This window comes from Molothrus aeneus, unplaced genomic scaffold (assembly GCF_037042795.1).
Source record: "Molothrus aeneus isolate 106 unplaced genomic scaffold, BPBGC_Maene_1.0 scaffold_36, whole genome shotgun sequence".
NCBI classification, from domain to species: Eukaryota; Metazoa; Chordata; class Aves; order Passeriformes; family Icteridae; genus Molothrus; species Molothrus aeneus.
Genome location: NW_027099027.1, coordinates 2,737,329 through 2,754,809, shown reverse-complemented (window position 1 = coordinate 2,754,809; position 17,481 = coordinate 2,737,329).

Genomic DNA, 17,481 nt, shown 5'->3' with positions numbered 1-17,481 from the left:
GGCCACGTGGCAGGGACAGGAGGACTGGCATGGAGCACCTGTTGGGGCTGGTGGCAAGGCCGTGCTCTTGCAGGCATTCCTTCCAGAAGGCATCGACCTCCTCTGGCATCTCTTCTGTGCTGAAGAACACTTGGAAGAGCAGATGCACAAATAGCTGGGGGAAATACGACGTCACTACACGTGGCACATGGGGCTCCTGGAGCATCTTCCACATCACCACGGTTGCCTGCAAGGGACAAAGCCCCCCGAGACAGCGCTCAGTGCCCAGGTGTCCCTGGGGCAGGGCCCGAGCAGGGCAGGGAGAGGCCCAGAGAGACCTTGGCAGGGGGAGCACAGGGCCTGGTGGGCCTGAGGCTGCCCCTGGGCCAGGTTTCAGGGCAGTGCCTGAGGCAGGGAGATGCAGTGGGGGAAGGAGGATGGAGAGCTGCTGGAGAGGCGGCCTTGTGGCCAGCAAAGGCCACTTGCAGAAACTCACAGCCAGGCCAAAGACACCCGTTTTGTCCCCATCGGAGGTGCACGTGCTGTGCTCTGGCCAGCTGCCCAGCACATCCAGGAGGATCAGCAGCACTGGCTCTGCAGTCCTGGACGAGCACATGATGGTCTTCCACATGGAGATGGCAGCTCTGAGGGGTTAGAGCTCTGTCTCAGGGGGGTCTCAGACACAGCACCGTGGCCTGGGCATCCCTAGGGGCCCGAGCTGACTGCCGGCTATTCCTCTGCCCACTGGGCCTGGCCAGCAGCAGCCAGGCAGCCCAGCCCTGTGGGGACAGGACCCTGAGGGGCGGCAAGGGAGCATGGCAGCAGGCTCGGGGGCTGACGTGCCAGGGCTGGGAAAGGCAGCAGCCAGAGGGCCCTGGAACTCTCTGTTGCTCAGACACCTGGGCCGGGCGGTACAGGGTGATGGGCTGGGGAGGCCTGAGCCCTCTGGGCAGGTGGGCCCCATACCTGTCACAGGACGGGGCCGCACGCAGGAGCGTCACCACTGCGTCACCCGGGTGTGCTCTGGTGAGATTCAGCAGGGCCTTGTCCAGCCTGTGCTGGGCAGAATCATTGGCCAGGAGCCATCGGTGAATGGACCTCACCATGGCGGGCACCTGGAGAAGGCACGGGGAGACTTGGAAAGCTGCCAGAGGGAGCCATGTCCCCAGGGTCCCCGGAGAAGTGCTTCCCTTGCCAGCGCACTGCCATGGCCTCAAAGGCTCCCAGGGACCAGCAGGCGTGGCTGGGGAAGCCACAGGACTCATGGGGGAATTGAAGCCTGGCCCCAGGCTGCTCACTTGTTCTGGCCTGGCAACACCCTTCTCCAGGAGCAAATCCAGCAGGGCGGCACTGGTCTCATGACTGAGGGGCTCTGAGTGAGCTCTGAGCCCAGTGCCCATGGTGCTGGTCTCTTCCTGCCCAAAGCTCCGGATAAAGTCGCAGATGAGCTGTAGGAGAAGGGCAAGAAGCCGGGGATGTTGCATGGAGTGCTGCACACACGGTGCTGGGCTGAGCAGGGACAGCAGGCCCAGCCCAGGTGGGGGTGGCTGCAGGTACCTGCGCTGTTCTGCGGAAGCGGCCACGGCTGGATTCCTGCTCTTGTGTGCGCTCCAGGGCTGCATCTGGCAAAGAGCGAGCGCAGCCAGAGCTGAGGGGCTGCGGGAGAGGCCGGAGAACAGAGCCCAGCCCTGCGCTGCCCAGGCAGGGAGAGCCCCGGGATGCCCCAGGGGATGGAGCACGGCCACTGCGGGGTGTCTGCCCGGCCCCTCTTCCGTCCTGTCCATGGGCATTTCCCCAGGGGATGGCATGGCATGGCATGGCATGGCATGGCATGGCATGGCATGGCATGGCATGGCATGGCATGGCATGGGGCCAAGTTGACTGCAGGCTCCAGCCCTGTGGCAGCCCAGCTCTGCCACTCACCCTCCTGCGGTGGATGGAACGGCACCACCTCTTCTGTCTCCTGTGCTGTGGCAGCTCCAGGGCCTTCTTCTTCCTCCTCCTCCTCCTCCACCCAGGCCAGCTTGGGCACTCTCGGGGGTCTCTGCTCCATGGCTGTGCCTGGAGCTAGTTGCAGGAGAGATGCCTTGGGAAAGCTCCAGGGCACCAAGTCCCACGCTCTGCCCTTGAGGGCAGCTGCAGAATAGAAGCCTCGGTAAGGCTACGGGTCAGCGAGTCCTGTGCTCTGGCCTCGAGCTCAGCTGCAGGAACAGCGCCGCGGAGAAGCTCCGGGTCAGACGGGAACGAGTGTGCTGTGCGGGGGCTCCTCACGGCACCGCTCTGTCCCCTTGTGCCCCGTTGCGTGTTGCCAGCAGCCGGGCAAGCTTCTATTTCCCACGTGTCACAAAGGGGCCTTGGACACCGGCTTCCGTTCCATGGCACGGTGACCGTGCTGCAGCGTGCCACCCAGGGCCCTTGCACACACTGCCTTCTGCCCCGGGGCCGCCCCCGGCCCAGCCAAAGTGGCCCAGCTTGGAAGGAATCCCTGGCCCCAGGTGTCTGAGACAGCCCGCACAGGATCTTTAGCAAGGGCTCAGAGCATCAGCAAACGCTGCCCGGCTCTGCGGGCTCAGTCCTATCCCCATATCTTTCCCCGAGAGCATTTGAATTTCTAAATGAGAATCATTTGAAGGGAGGGGATTGACATTTTCCATTTCAGAGAAGGCTTCTGCCTTCCTTAGCAGACACCTGTCTTTTCAAACCAAGACAATTGTTTATCATCTTGCAGATCCGCACTTGCTGGGCAGCCCCGTTTTACACCCAGGGCCTGGAGAACCATTGCCAGCAACTGGGAAAATCCTAGCTGCTCCATCCTCCCAGAGATGAGGTCTCCAATATTGCCCCGAAAGTGGGTCCAGCTTTTAGAGGCCAAACAGAGCAAGCCCCAGTGACTTGATGATAGTTTTAGCCCAGAAAGCCCTGCAGCTGATGGCACACTTGACAATCAGCAGGGGACACAGCTAGGCCAAAGCCCAGAGCTCTGCCGGGAGCCTTTCTCCTCAAATACCCTTCAAACAAACCTCCATGCAAGTCAGTTGGGAAAGTTTCTTCAAATGATCCATTTCTGGCACTACAGAACTGCACAGGGTTCTGTGAAAGATTCTAAAGCAGCTGCTCTGGAGTCCAAGAGCCAGCACTAAGAGTCTTTGACACCTATTTGTAAGCTAAATCGCACTTTGGCCGATTTGAAGGAGTTTGGAAGGAGCTAGAGAGCGGACCTCTGAGTTTTTTAGATGATGCCATTGCTTTTTCTTCTCTTCTCCATAGACAGGAAGGGGGAGTTTGGCTCCCATCTGCACCGCATGGCTCACAGGGCTGCAAGACTTGTAGTTACAAGAGCTTTGAAGGATTTCTTGGTCAAGAAGACACAGCCAACAAGGATATTTATGTTTTGGAGCCAATCCTTCAGTATTTCGTCTTACGGACTCATGCTCTCGGGGTCTCTGGCTGGTCAGTGTGAGCCCGAGATAAGTTCCAAAGTCTCTTTTCCCAGCCCGGTGCTCGAAGAAGGAGTCAGAGCTCTTCATTTCTGGCTCTCAAGGTTGTTTCTTGTATCTTATTTATGAAATCCTTTCTCCTGCCCCAGGGCAGCGTTATCTTTTAATCCTAAAAAATATTTACAATGACTTTCCAATACCTATCACCTATGTTAGACAGTGAGCTTCTACTCTAAACCAATCTAAAAGTGCCACCATCACAGCAGAAGATGGAGGCCAAGAAGAAGGAGAAAGGCTGGACACGCCCAGATTCCTCCATCTTGGCCCCTGAAGCCCCATTCTAGAAACCCCAACAATCTATTTTTCACCCTGGGATAAATTCACTATCATTCTACGTAAACTGTCATGGCTTGCAATTCTTCATATAAGGTTGTTTTTTCCAAGGGCTAAATCAAAGGCACAGGGGTCTTGGGCTCTGTGCCAGGGTCTCTGAGCGCCCTGGGCAGGGGCTCAAATCATCCAGGGCAGCCAGAGGAATTTCCTGGGTTCTCACAAGTAGCCCTGTTGTAGTCCCTGCGTGCAAGAGTTTCCTTGATCCCTTTGATGCCAGAGAGCACCAAGAACTTGAACCTTGCTGGAGTCCAGCCCTGCCTGCCTGTCACAGAGAAGAGGGAAAAGTTGAAGAACCTGGGCGGTGGTTGAGCCAAATTGGCATTTTTCCATTTCTGAGTTCCTCCCAGCTTTTGCAGCAGGGCAACAACCCCATCACTGCAAAGCACTTCCTTTTGCAAGGCACACACTGACCTTGGTGGAAGCTCAGGGCTCTTGAAGGGGCTGCTGCAGTTGGCAACAGGAGCTGTTGTTGAATTTTTCACGTTGCTTAACCCCCCCTGCCAAATGCCATCAAGCGGTTGAGGAAGGAGAAAAAAGATTACCCTGGAGGAAGGGAGGCCAAGAGCTTGGAAAAGGAGGAAAGAAACGCTCCGATGATGACAATGACAAAAAAACCCAATTTATTTTTGACAGCAAATGAACACCGGCCGCCCTCCAGCCCTCCCAGCCTGGCAGGCCGAGCGGTGCCGTTCCCATGGCATGAGGTGCTGGCAGCCTGCGGAGAGAAACCAGAGAGCCACGGTCAGTGGCAGCAGGCTCCTGTCCCCCTGTCCCGCCATGGCCTGTGCCCGGGCCAGGCTGCTGGCTGTGCTCAGAGCCCACACCTCCCAACCCATTCTCTGTCTTTAGAGAAGGGCAGCGGGGCAGGCCACGTTCCACCTCCCGTGCTTAATCCCGGCACAGCAACCTCCTCAGCAGCTGCAAGAGCGGGATGCCCGTGTGCCCGCTGCCGCCTGCCCGGAGCCCTTCTGCCAGCCGAGCTGTGGAGCCGGGTGCCCACCTCTGGAGAGCTGCTGCCAGGAGAGGAGCCGATCCCAAACCAGGTCCTCCTCCTTCTGGAAGGGGCTGTCCCTGCAGACCGTGGCCCCTGGGGCAGCGCTGGCACTGGACGAGCTCCACGGACGCTGCAGGCGCTTCCCCGTCTGGTCCAGGCACCAGGTGTAATCCTCCTGGGAAAAACAAAGAACAATTGCATGAAAGTCAATTCAAAACAAGACCTGGAAACAAGAAAAAGCACAAAGCCTATCACCGTTTCATGGGCCTGAGGAGGGTCTGACCACTCCATGTGAGAATTAAACCTGTCCAGGGGTGGGGAAAATCCCCACCTTTCCTGCCCGTAAACGCACCCCTTCCTCAAGGGCCTGCAGAGCAGACCAGCTGGGGCACGGCTTCGGAACCTGTCCCCCTCTGCTGCCCCCATCCACATGGATGGATGCTTTTGTCAGGCTGGCTGCCCCCGCCTCAGCCCATGCCAGGCTGGCTGGCAGAAGCTGTCAGCAAGGCCAGGAGCCGGCTCCCCTTCCACAACATCCATCCCCTGTCCTGCCAAAAAGCAGCTCGGCGGCCGGCGGAAAAATTAATATTCCCCAGCGCCGCCGAGCGGGGAACCTCCGGCGCGTGGCCAGGCTGAGCCCTGCCGTGCCTGGGAGCACCAGCATCCCCCCGCCCCTGCGCCGGCTGGGGACTCATCTTGATTCCATCGGGGCGCAGAGCGTGTCCTCCAGGCAGGGGCCGCAGCCAAAGCCAATCGGCTCTGCCCCGCCAGCGGCCAGCTCCAGGATGGTGTTCCCAGCTCCATGTCGTGCTCCAGAAGAACGCGCCAGCTGTGCCTCGGCTTGCGTGGACATCACGATGCCATTGAGCTGCAGGGGGATGTTTCCCCTGTCCCAGTCCGTGGCACCTTTACCGCACTGCCACCACTACTCCAATGGGAAGGGCAGTACGGAGCCGCTCCCTCCACAGCTCGCGGGGACCAGCGGAAGCAGCATCTCCTCGGCTGCGCTCTCTCCTCCGCGCCGCGGCCGCAGGGAAATGCTCCGGGGTTTTCTTCCAGCGCCACGAGACGCGTGCCACTGCTGCTTGCTGGGCTCCTGGATCCTACTGTGCACAGGGAGGCATCTCTGCTGTCTCCTGGGCCAGGCAGGGCTCCTGCAGCCAAGAATGCTCAAAAAGGTCCTCCAGAGCTGGCCTGTCTGTGGGCTCCATGCATAAACACCACCTGATGAGGTGCTGGCACTCTGCGGAGAGAAACCAGAAACCGCCGCTCAGCGGCACAAGGCTCCTGTCCATGCTCAACCACATTCCACAGTGCCCAGGCCACACCAGGAGTGCTCAGAGCTGCAGCCAAAAGTTTCCTATCGATCCTCTCTTGCGGAAGACACCAGCACAGAGGCACAGGTGCCACCTCCTCCAGCTAAGCCCAGGAGATCCACCTCCTCACCAGCTGCAAGAGCAGGACGCTTATGTGCCAGCCGCCCCTCCCAACCCCGTTCTTCCCCTCATGCCTTGAAGGCGCATCCCCACCTTGAGACACCCGGGGTGGGAAGGGAAGAAGAGCTGGCCCCAGACAATGTCCTTGTTGGTGTGGAAAGGAAGGTGCCCACAGAGCAGCTCATAGAGCAGGATGCCCAGGGACCAGATGGTGGCTGGCTGGCCATGGTAGCAGCCAAAGAGGATCCACTCTGGTGGGCTGTACTCCGGCGTTCCTATGGGACATGGGCACAGCTCATCAGGCCCATGCTGCTCCTTCCCTCCCAGCCAGCTCCCGTTCCACAACAGCCAGCCCCTGCCCTGCCACAAAGCAACTTGGCTGCAGCTGGCTGAGGATGGATTCCCCCTCCTTCCTTCCCTCCCTCCTTCCTTCCCTCCCTCTTCCCCCTCTGCCAGCCAAGGGGGGAACTCCGCTGCCCGGCTGGGCCCCGGCTTTGGGCTCACCTGACATCCGGGTGTAGAATGTGTCCTGGAGGATCGTGCCGCAGCCGAAGTCGATGAGCTTCGCCTCGCCTGTGGCCAGGTCGACGAGGACGTTCTCGGCCTTGATGTGGCGGTGCAGGACGCCGCGGCTGCTGCAGTGCCCCATGGCCTCCAGCACCTGGCGGAACAGCCCCCACGCCACGGGCTCCGTCAGGAACCGCCGCTCGTGCAGGAAGTACCAGAGGTGCTGACAGCGCTGCGGACGCTCCATGAGCAGCGCGAAGCCCTCAGGCACCTCAAACCAGTCCAGGAGCCTCACGACACCGGGGAAGCCAGGCCGCGACACCATCCACAGCAGCGCCAGCTCCAGGGGCACAAGGGCGCCCTTGCGCTGCGGGGGGACTGCGATGCCATCAGCGGGGCCGATGCTGCGCTGCACCTCGGGCAGCCCCTACCCGGCCCCGCCGCGGCTCGCCATGGCCCGGCCCGGGGCGCTGCGCGGCCCCCGCTCACTCCACGCTCGCTGCCCTCGCAGCGTTCCGGCTGCCGCCCTGCCGGGCCTCGCCTCAGCCCCGCCCGGCACGCCCCGCTGGCTCCTCCCGCTGGCCCCGCTCACTCCCCAGCCGCGCCCACTCCGAGATGCGCTCCCGGGACACTCGCTTGATGGCCGCCTGCGAGCCAAGGCCAGCGGCAGGCTGAGCTCGTCGCCCGCCGCCCGCCGCCCGCTGCCGCCCTCCGAGCCGGCCCCGTCTCTTCCCGGGGCGCCGTCGGCGAGGCGGGGACCGGAGTAAACGCTGCCGCAGCCGCCGCTGCCCAGCAGCGGGCCCTGCCGCTAGAGCTGCCCTAGGGGAGGCCTCTCCGCCCGTGCGGGCGGCACTGCGCTGCCGCTCTTCTGCCCGGGGCACCCGCCTGCCCGGCGCGCTGCTGCTTGCCGAGCCGCCCCGGGCTGCGGCGGCTCAGGGCCAGCGGCCGAGCTGGCGAGCGGCGGAGCTCGGAGCGGGGCAGCTGCTGGCCACGCTGTCGGCCACGGGGCAGGAGCCGGGCGGCAGCGGGGCGGCTGCGGGCGGAACCGCGGCAGGGGCTTCGTTCGGGCCCGGGGCCTCGGCCGGGGCTGGGCCAGAGCCCGCGCCAGGTGCAGCCAAAAGCCCGCGCTGCTCCGCCAGCACCAGAGCGAGTGGCTCTTCCAGCGGCGCCACAGCCAGGACGGAGAGAGCCCGGCCGAGGCGGAACCACAGCGGGCCGGGCAGGGGCGGGCACGGGGCGGCCCCGCCGAGGGGCCCCTTGCGGGACGCGGCATCAGCCGGGCTGGGAGAGGCGGAACACGGACGGCACGGGACAGGACAGGAGTAGAGTGAGTGTGAGAGGGAGAAGGGGATATCGAGCGAGTGGGAAGTCGAGCAGAAAACTGATCGAGAGAAGCGCTGCTGCTGGTGGTGGTGGTGGTGGTGGTGGTGGTGCTGCTGCTGCTGCACAGCTGCCGGAGCTCGCAGCCGTTCCTCCGTTGTCCCCGCGAACCCAACGGAGGAGCCGCCGCGTGCCCCAAGGAACAAAAGAGAGAAAAAAACAAATCACACCCCAAAGTCATTCCTATTAGAGAAGTAACCAAAGAAAACAATGTAGCAATAACGAAGAGTGTTGGCTTCTGGCTTCTTTCTTCTTTGCATGAGACCAAGCATTTCATGGGGAACAGTTGCCTCTTCTGACAATTTTGCCAGAGTGGACAGGAGCAGAGCATTTACTTTTCAAGTAGAAAAGGGAAATCGTGTCAGTAATGTCATCTCTTTTCATCCTCTGTTGACACAGTTGCAGGCTGCCAAAAGACATGGTCTGCAGTGTGGAACTTGGGGCCAAGTTTCTTTTTCTGCCAGAGGATGAAGAGGCAAAGTATCCCAGAATCATGGAGTCGTGGCATGGTTTGGCTTGGAAGGGATCTGGAAAATCCCATGGCTGCAACCCCCCTGCTGTGGCTGGGGACCCCTTGCACTGGACCGGCTTGTCTAGAGCTCCATGCAGCCTGGCCTTGAACACTGTCAGGGACGGGACATGCACACCTTCTCTGGGCAACCTGTTCCAGGAGAGTCTTTTTACTGAATCCCTTACCTAAACCTAATCTCTCTCCATTTGGATCCATGCTCCCTTGTCCTGTCCCTGCCTGCCCTCGTACAAAGTCCCTGTCCAGCTTTCTTGTGTGTTGCCCTCAGGTACTGGAAGGCCACAGCTGGATCAAGGCTGGGTCTCTTTCCCAGGCTGAAGAAGCCGAGCTGTGTCAGCCTTTCCTTGCAGGAGAGGAGCTGCAGCCCTGGCACCAGCTGGGTGTCCCTGCTGGGCCCCTGCTGCAGCGTGTCCACGTCCTTGCCGTCCGTGCCGGGGAGCCCGGCAGAGCCGGAGCAGCGCTGCAGGTGCAGGGTCAGCGGCGGGGAGGAGACCCGGCCCTGGCAGCGGCTCCGGGAGCAGCGATTGGCGCTGGGCCGCCCGCGCTGCAGAGAGCCGGGGCCCTTGTGCCTGCCCTTGTGCCCAGGGCGCCTTTCCCCGCCGCCCGCCCACCCGCCCGCTCGGGGGAAATGCCCCCTGTGCCGCCCCTCAGGGCCGCCCCTCGCCGCTGCCCCGGGGCTCCCGGCGCCGGCTGGAGGGGCCCAGGCCTTGGCCTCACCCTGCTCAGCCCGAGGCCTGGAAAAGCAGATTCAAACACCCACCCAGAAAGTGCCCCAGGATGCCAAGGTCAATCTTTTGTCACCAGCACGGCTTTGCTATCAGAGTCTGGACGGGAGTAGAAAATCACCAGGGGAAAAGAGCATGAACAAGTTCTGCCTTGGCACTACCTCAAGCTGTGGGGTACCAGTTGTTGGTTTCACTGGCTCTGGATTGAAGGCACTTGAGACAGTAATTCATGTTCAGACTCAAATGTTTATTATTTCTTATCAGTAAAACAGCCTCATTACTGGGAGTTCAGCAGCTTTTCATTAGAAGGCACAAAATAGCCAACAATCTCTTGTTCCAAGGTCTTTTAAGACTAAACTATCCAATTAAGAACTGACACCTAGATTATTTTCCCTTTTAACCCAATAACTGATCCCAAAGAGCCTGCAATGTGGAATTTCTGCCCAATTACAAAAAGCCACCCAATCTCATGAAGAAGAAGGAAGAAGCATGAAGAAGAAACCCAGGACGAAACACTGTGCCCTCCATTTTGCTTCCATCCACAACATACTAAAAATCCCAAAACCTCAATTTCTCAGAGTCAGAATAGACCAAAGCCCAAACACTGGAGGTGATAAGAATGGACTAAAACCACAACCAAGGAATCTGCATTGCCCTGAAATACCTTTCCCCTTACATCAGCCTGGTGCATATTTATAGACCCTCATGCATATCCATAAACTACTTTACATATTCCAGGAATGATTTTACATGGCCCCTCCCTGGGTCTGCCTTTTCAGAGCATGTGTGTTTCTTGGCTGTGGTTTTGGCTCCTTCTCTTTATCACCTCCAGTTTTTGGGCCTTGGTGCACTCTGCCTTCAGACAGGGAGTGCTGATAGTTGGCAGATCTGTACAGGTGTCCTCATCCTGTGTGCATTGGATGTTATCCCACCCAAGCAGGCAGTTTAACACAAGCAGCTATTTCACTGAGCTTAATTAACAACAGAAATAAAAACTTATAACAAAGTTACTTTCAGAAACAATCCCAGCCCATATTTGATCCCAGTCTGTGTGGTCCTGATCCATATGGTCCCAGTGCCTGGGATCCCAGTCCATAAAGTCCCAGTCCATATTTGATCCCACTTCAGGCTATCCTGGTCTGGAGGGTTCTGATCCACGTGATCCCAGTCCAGGTGATCCCAGTCCATATTTGATCCCAGCCCATCTTTGATCCCAGTCTGTGGGGTCCTGCACACACTCCCAGGGTCTGGAATTCCAGTTCCCAGCCAGGAAAAAATGTTCCTGCCCTTGAACTTCCTTCCTATCCCCTCAACAAATTGCAATAAAATTATAAACAAAGAAATAATAATTGAAATTAAATAAATTATAATAAAAAAATATCAACTCTTCTTTGCAATACTCCAACTATGATTTAACTCAAACCAAAAATAAGTATTATTATAATATTACCAATGCATATAAATAAACAAATTATATATCAAGAAATACCTTTTGAAAATTTTAACTCGATGACTAATGTACTTTAGATAAAAAATATCTAAAGAAACTAACAAGCAATCTAACACATCTTAGTTAAACAATTCATATTACAAATATACTAAACACAAAACCAAACACCACTATAATTTCTCAGACATTTCAGCCAAAAAATTAAACTTTAATAACATCCTTAAGTACTCTTGAAAAATTAAAATTATTTTTAAAAAATTGTGTGTGGGTGGTTTTATTTCAATATTGGTTTTTGGACTGTTTGGGTTAGATGATTTAAAAAATGGGATTTTTATAGGAATTGAATCAGCTGAGAAGGTGGCACTCGGCAAACAGAACTGACTGAAAATGAACGGGACAGAAATCAGTAACTCTGAAAGTTTTATTTGCTATCAAATACATCCCACACAATCCCCATCCCATTGCTCCAAATTGGGATCCCACTTCTCCCAATCTCCTTCCAACCCCATCTCAACTTGACAGCTGTGGAATGGATTGAGTTTGGCATGGGATTGAGTTTTTTTGAGGAGGGAACAAGGAATTTAAGGTAGGATTGAGCCTTTTTGGGTTAACATTCAGTTATTTTCAGTGGAATTTGAGTGGTTTTGAGGGGACAGATCCATCCCTCTTGGCTTTTGGAGTAGAGAGAGATGGAGAAGAGAAAAAAATTCAGGCCAAACCAAAGGACAAGCAGCCAGGCGTGTTCCCAACATGGACCACAGGGACTGTGGCTCACGAGGGCTGCGCCCAAAGTGCCTCCTCCAGTGGGGGATGGAGCTGCAGCAGCGCACGAAGCTCTTCCCGCACTCGGGGCACTCGCAGGGCTTCCCTTACCGGTGCCTCCGTTGGTGTTTGGTCAAGGTAGAGCTGCTGGAGAAGCTCTTCCCACACTGGGGACACTCGTAGGGCCTCTCCCCAGTGTGGATGCGCTGGTGGGTGATGAGGGTGGAGTTGTACTTGAATCCCTTCCCGCAGTCAGGGCAGCAGAAGGGCCTCTCCTCTGTGTGAATCCGATAGTGCAGGAGGAGATCAGAGCTGGTCTGAAACCTCTTCCTGCATTTATCACACTCATAGGGCCTCTCCCCAGTGTGGATGCGCCGGTGCCTGACAAGGTCGGAGTTGTGCTTGAATCCCTTCCCACAGTCGGGGCATTGGAAGGGCCTCTCCTCTGTGTGACTCTGATAGTGCTGGAGAAGATGGGAGCTGGTCTGAAACCTCTTCCCACACTCAGAACACTCGTAGGGCCTCTCCCCTGTGTGGGTCCTCTGGTGCACGATCAGGCTGGAGCTCCTCCTGAAGCTCTTCCCACACTCCCCACACTCGTAGGGCCTCTCCCCTGTGTGGGTCCTCTGGTGCCTGATCAGCTCGGAGTTCCACCTGAAGCTCTTCCCACACTCCACGCATGTGTGGGGCTTCTCCCCATCATGGAGCTGCTCATGGAGCACCAGCTCCGAGCTCTGGCTCCATCTCCGGCCGCCTTCCCGGCCCAGGCTGGCTCTTTCCCCCTCACATCCCCGCCATCTGCGTTTGCAGCCCCTCCTCGTGCGGCATCTCCGGGGCTTTTCCTCCCCGTTGGCTTCCTGCGCCGTGGAGCCGCTCAAAACGGCCTCTGCCACCAGGTTCTGCCGCGGGCATTTGTCCTCCCTGCTCTCCATGCTCAGCTCCTGCTCTGGGGGAGGAAGGACAAGGACAGCATGGGATTTGCCTCCGTGCCACAGGCAAGGGCAACGAGATCCCCCCAGGCCGTCTCTGGGGACGCACTGCCCCCTCTTGGCTCTCCCCATTTCGGGATGCCGGGGCTGTTTGGGCTCCCGGGCTCCCTTCTCCCCTCATTCTCTGCTCTGGGCTGTAGCGGCTCCAAGGAGTCCCCCCTGCCCCTCTCCAGGCTCTTGAGGCTCCCGCCAATGGCGGCGCTCCCCCCTCTCTGGCCTCCCCACTTTGGCCTCCTGGGGGACACAGGGCTCTGCTCCTCCAGGCTGCCTCTGCCGGCAGCCGCCACCGCCACCCCCCGATGTCCCCCCGAGGGGCCTTTTCCGCTCAGCCTTGGACTTCTTCATTCTCCAAACATCCCCCCAAAAACCCAACCCAGGAACCCCCCGGGATATCCGGGCCGGGCTCCCCCTCCCCACTCACCTGCGCCATGGGGGGGGGGCGATGATCCCACAGGTGTGGGCTGCGAATTCAGGCAGGGCTCGGCCTTGCGGCGTCTCCAGCTCAGCCTTGATCCGCCTTTGTCCCTCCTCTTCCTCCTGCTCCTCCTCTGTCTTATCGCCACCTCCCTCTCCACCTCCGCCCTCACCCCGCCTCCTTCACTGCTCTTTCTCCTCCTCTTACTCCTCTTCCATCCCCCCTCCTCCTCCTCCCCTGTCTTATCCCCACCTCCTGCTCCTCTTCCATCCCGCCCCTTCCATTCCTTCTCCTCCTCCTCCCCCTCCATCCCTGCCCTTCCCTCCCTCCTCCTCCTCCCCCAGCAGCAGCCACACCCTCGGTGCCCCGTTCCCGCAGCCCTCGCAGCCCGCGGCAGCAGCGGCGATGGAGCCGGGACAGGTCGGCATGGGCAGCGCGGGGCTCTCGGCTGCTCCCAGCCGCTGCGGGCGGGGGAACCCGGCCCGGGCCAAAGGAGCGGCAAACTGGGCAAACTGGGGGCAGATCACAAAGCTAAGGATGCAGCAGAAAATGGAGCTGAAAGAGTTATTTTAATATTAACTCCAAACGAGGAAAAACTGGAAATTCCAAAGTTTAGGGAAGCCAAGAAAAAAGATTTAAACAAGATAGGAAATGAACAATATAAATCAGGGAAATAGAAACTTCTACATGGAAGACAATTACTTAATAAAATGTGCTTACTAGGAAAATACTAGAAGACGTGCATCAGAAACCCCACTGGCGTACTCAAGCTTTGTGTGATCATTTTTTAAGGAATTTTGGGTGCACTGGGATTTTTGGTGTAGCAAAGCAAGTAACTGAAAGATGCTTAATTTGCCAAAGGATAAATAAAAAGGTGATGAGAAAAACAACATTAGGAGGTCATGAGTTAGCTCGTCGACCATTTCAAAATATCCAAGCAGAAGTTTAGATTTGTTAGGTTCTGGATTTATTTGTAAAAAAACCCATTTAATCTAGAAGAAAGAGAATATGCCATATGTTAGACAGGAGATTTTAGGAGAATAAAAATCTTTGAAGTATCAGAAACACCCGAGGAAAAAAACAAGAAAATAAAAAGGGGAAATGAAAGGGAGGAGAACAAGAGGAAAAGTCAGAAAGAGAGTGGGATCCTCTGCAGCTCTTGCCCCCTCCGTTCGCGGCCGAGGCGCCTGTCCCGGGTCCCGGCTCGCTGCCCGCCTCAGCTCCGCCTGCCCCGGTTTCCATCCCAGGTGCGGGCTCACTGCCCAGGGCAGCTCCACCTGCCCCGGCGCTGGCGGTGAATTTGTGTGCCCTGGCCCCACTGCCCGGCCCGCGGCCGCTCTGCCGGCCATGCTGGGGAAGATGGGGGTTGCTCTGTCCTGCCGCGTGGGCCGAGGTCACCGCGCCGACCGCACCGAGGGCGGGTCCCAGCCATCCCATCCCCGGCTGCCCTGCCCGTGCCAGCTGCGCTGGGCACCGCCGCTGCTGCTGCCGGGGTCTCCCACCTGCCTTTGCTCTGCCGGGAGCTGCCGGATCAGCCGCCATAAGCCATGTGGGGGCTGCCCACGCTCCGGCTCGGCCTCCACGGGAAGATCCCCCTCTGGCGATTCCGGCAGCAGACCCTGCCCACACTCCGACCGAGCCTCGGCGGGATATCCTCCCCTGACCCCTCCTGCTCTGAGTTACGTCCCCTTGGTAACCACAGCTCCTGCTGTTCAGGGAAAATCCCTCTCTCTACAGGAAGCACCTTATCGAAACACTAGGAGCTCAGTTAAAAGGCAGCCCTCTCCAAATTCTTTCTCAAAACACGGGAGAAAGGCTACAGAAGGTAAAAAAGTGAAAGAGTTAGATGAAGGGATTGCTCTATTGCCGTTAAGAGAGGTTCCCATGGCAGGGATGCGCTGCCCCGCCCCGCGGGAGCCACCGGCGCCCCTGCCGGCCGTGCCCGGAACTGCACCCAAGGGGAAAGCGCCGCAGCCGAAAGGCCGGGACCGGCTCCGGGCTCTGTTTGTTGGCACTGCCGGAGCTGTTTATACACACTACTATTATTATATTATACACACTAGTAAAGAACCGTTATTCCTAATCCCATATCTTTGCCTGAGAGCCCCTTGATTTCACTATCCTAAAAATTAAGAGGGAGGGGGTTTGCATTCTCCATTCCAAGAGAGGCTTTTTCTGCCTTCCCAAGCAGACACCTGTCTTGTAAAGCAAGACAAGCACCCACAGGCACTGAGGGGGGCTGCAGGAGGGGCAGAAGAAGGCCCTGCAGCACTTGGGCACAAAGGCCCAGCAGGTGAGTGCAAGAAGGGAGCAGCAAAAGGCCAAGCTGAAGGCAAAGGCCAGGGCAGAGCTCCTACAGCCCCTGAGGGATCAGCCCCAGGGCCCAAGGGGGCCCCAGCACCCAGGGCACGGGCTCGGCCACAAGCACCCGGCAGAGGCATTGCCCTCCTCGGCAGGGCACAGCCCACCCAAACAGCCCCTGGCAAGGAATCAGGGCTCCAGCTGCAGGGCACAAGGACACTGCAAGCAGAGACAGCAGCACCCTCAGGACCAGCAAGTCCACCCCGTGATGGACATGGATTGGCAGGGCTGTCACAGCTCCCATCACACCAGGGACCCTCCACACTGGAGCCCTTGAGAACATTCAGGTGGGTCTGCATTGAGAGGAGGCATTTTCTGATGGACACAGGGGCCTCTCAGTCTGCTCTGAATCTTAGACCTAAAGGGGAAAATAGTAAAGGAATATTTTAATTTTTAAGGGAATGAGTGGGAAAGATGAGCAGGTATGATTTGTTCAACCACTATTAGAAGCTGTGGGGGATAGGTTTGAAATAAATGAATTTCTTTTTCTTCCTCCTGTGATTGTAATTAACTAGGAAGGAGTTTGAGAGCTGGATTTTAATACTGTAAAAAGGGATACAGAGGCTAGTTCTGTTGTACCTCTGTGTCAAAAGTCTGACAAGGCCTATGCTGAAGTGAACCCAGAAGTGTGGGCAGCCCCAGGGAAATACAGAAAATTAGATATGGAGCCTTTACAAATTAAAGCAACCAGGACAAGCAATACCCTGTTCCAAGAGAGGGAAGGAAGGGCTCACAGCCTGGTATTGAGTCCCTGTTAAAGGCAGGGCTTTTGGAGCCAAGGATGTCTCCCGACAACATTCCTATCTTGCCAGTCAACAAACTGGATGGATGGACCCAAGGGGGAAACACAGAATTTTCAATTGTTAAAATTAAGATTAACTGAGGCGAGTGGCCTGGGCCTTCCAGACAGGGAAAAAGAATTTGAATTATAGGTGGACGTTAAACAGGGTCTTGCCAAAGGAATTCTTGTGCTAAAATGTTTAACCCAGTGGCCAGAGAGCAGCCTCATTGTCTGCAGAATTGTGCAACCACAGCTTCCGTGGGAGCAGAGGCTGAAAACTGATGACAACAGGAGGATCTCCTAGAGTTCAAGTCTGGCATCAAGTTAAAGCTTTGACAACCAAAAGAGTCTCTAAATGGATGAGCAGGGCTCGGTTATTACAGTATGAAACTTGTTCAATGGCACAGGAGGATTCAGAACTGAGGACAGGGCAAGGGTTTAACCCAGCCTCCTGTTTGAACAGCCTGGAGAGGGGCTGGCAAGGAACCCAGGACTGCACTCAAGGGACAGAGCTCCCGAGCCAGGCTGGGAGAGATTGATGGGACATTCCCTGGCCTGAGGGAGACAATGTGTTTGTGGATGGCTCTGCAAGGGCAGCAGAAGGGAAAAGAGCTACAAGACAGGCTGTTATTAAGGAGGGGGAATCAGACAAAGCGCAGGTCACCGCCCCATGCTCAGCTCAACCCGCGGAGCTGTGGCTGCTTGTAAGAGCCTGGCACTGAAATGCCCTGAGCAGGAAGGCTTCAATATCTTCTGCTGACACCATGGCACCTAACAGGGGGGCAAAAGCAATTCTGACTGCTTCAGCAATCACTGGATCACTTATTAACCTATTTCTAAAACAAATAATTCAAAGATAATGGATTGTGGAAGCAATAGATTCAGATGGGGAACTCATTTTACAGGAAAGACCCTTCAGGGGGTTATGGCAGCTTTAGGAATACAATGGGACCTCCATAACCCCTGGCAAGCCCAGAGCTCGGGTTGGGTAGAAAGAATGAATAGGGAAATAAAGAAACACCTTTGGAAGCCGGAGATAGAAACCAAGATGCCATGGGTACAGCTTTTGCCATTGGCTTTGGCAAGAAAAAGAGCCAGACCCAAGGCAGATATTCAATTATCTCCCTTGGAATTCATGTCTGGAATTCCTTACCTGGGCAATTCTCCACCTAGTGCAGGGTGGAAATAAGGGATGTAAATGTAAGGCAGGCTGTAGCCAGAATCCTGTCTCCTGTGGAATCTCTCCCCCAGGAAGCTGGGCTGGCACAGAGCCTGCCCTGGGACTTTGCTGTTGCCAACACCCAGCCAGGACATCGGCTCCTGCCTAAGGAGTGCAAAGCAGC